Here is a 1851-nt window from a genome sequence, read left to right on the forward strand (position 1 = left end):
ACCGAGGGTTGCGATCCCGTTACCGGTCAGTAAAAAAGACAAAAAGGAAAAAAAAAAGCTTAAATCCAGTAGCCACGCTGTCATCTGGAGTTAAGAGGACTTGTCTTTGGCCTTGCATGACATCACCAGCTTTTTCTTTTAAAGCACCTGGTCTGTTTCTTGAAAATGTCTGGCCTATGCTCACCTCAGTGTCCAGAGCTCTCTGCGCCTGGGTTGAGGAGCTTGCCTTTGCTCTTTTGTACTCTCCCTTATCTGTTTTCTCACCACTGGAAACAGTATTACTGTTCCCATCTGAGTTTGCTCATAGTTTTAAGATTCTAACATGCACCCCAGTGCATCCTTTCCTTTCCCTATCTTCCCCCTTCTGCTCATCTGTTCCTGTGTAGGCAATTCACATGACAACCTCTTACTACACAGGCAGCTTCTTTGGTGAGTACTGTTGTAAAACAATATAGATCTTTTTCCTCTTTACTCAGAAAAGTGAATGTCTTTTATGGTCAAAAGAAAATTAGTAGCACCTGAAAGTGGAATTTTAATGACATGAAAACCTAATTGTTATTCAGTTTTAGCTTTAAATCCTACCTCCTCTTCCACAAATTCTTATTTTTTCATCAGCTAAATAATGGGGCTGCTACTAAAGATTCTGACATCCAATTCTCTGCCTGTGAAGTTTTATTGCCAGGGTGAAAAGTACTTTATCTTTTTACTTTCATTTTTAAAAACAAGCATAATGAAAATAAAAAATATTGTTTAGGATTTATCTAAGAAGATTTGGCAGCTTCTTTGAGAAATGGTTGGATGGGGAGATATGGATCAAATTTGGAAGTCTCTCTTACCCTTAAGTCATTATTTGAATAAGTATGAGCTGATTGGGCAGGGAAAAGATCTGTATTTTTAACTATGATCCACATCCATTTTATTTATTTATTTATTTTTATTTTTTTCCTTTTTTTTTTGTCTTTTTTACTGACTGGTAACGGGATCGCAACCCTCAGTGTCGCGCCCATACCGGGGACTGGCAACGGGATCGCAACCCTCGGTGTTGCGCCCGCACCACGCTGAGCGGGAACCGGTCTCCACATGGGATCCGAACCCTCGGATCCCGCCACGCTCCCAAGCAGCGCACTCTCCAGTGCACCACCGGGCCGGCCCTTATTTATTTAAAAAAATTTAACAAGAAGTAATTTTTGAGATGACAAAGGATTAGGAATTAGCCATGTAACCTTGTAAATTGCAATGTCATTTCTTGAAATAGGTTGGGTTTACAAAATATTCCACAAGTAGGGCATTGATTATTTCCATCTGAGGCCTAAGCCTTCAATTATGATCCTGCTGTTGAGAGGTAGTGGATGTTTATAAGGGCAGAAGCAAAGTCTTACAGATTGAATCAGCAATGCAGGTAGCTGCCAGGTGTAGGAAGTGCTGCAATCCTGACTACATGTGTGCCCAGGATTCACCCCTAGGACAAAAATTGTGGGTGTAGTTTACAGAATGATTTAATTCAAGTCTAGTTATGGCAGAGATTGGGCACAGATTGGTTCAATAACTGAGTCAGGTCTGGGTGTTGATTGGGTTTGCCCAATTAATAAGTTCAAGTACATAGAAGAGAAATGAGCCACAATCCCTTTGAGAGAAGACTAAAGGAGCAAGATAAAAAGAAATAGAACACTTGGGCAGTCCCACATTGGTGCCATCTCTGTCATTAAATTCTGACTGATAAATTATTACCTAATGGAATCTAGCCCTGGGCTTACTTCTTTTTTTTTCCAACCAGTAAGGGGATCGTAATGCTTGGCTTGGTGTTGTCTGCACCGTGCTCAGCCAGTGAGTGCACCGGCCATCCCTATATAG

Source organism: Galeopterus variegatus, unplaced genomic scaffold (assembly GCF_000696425.1).
Source record: "Galeopterus variegatus unplaced genomic scaffold, G_variegatus-3.0.2 Scaffold910, whole genome shotgun sequence".
Taxonomy (NCBI): domain Eukaryota; kingdom Metazoa; phylum Chordata; class Mammalia; order Dermoptera; family Cynocephalidae; genus Galeopterus; species Galeopterus variegatus.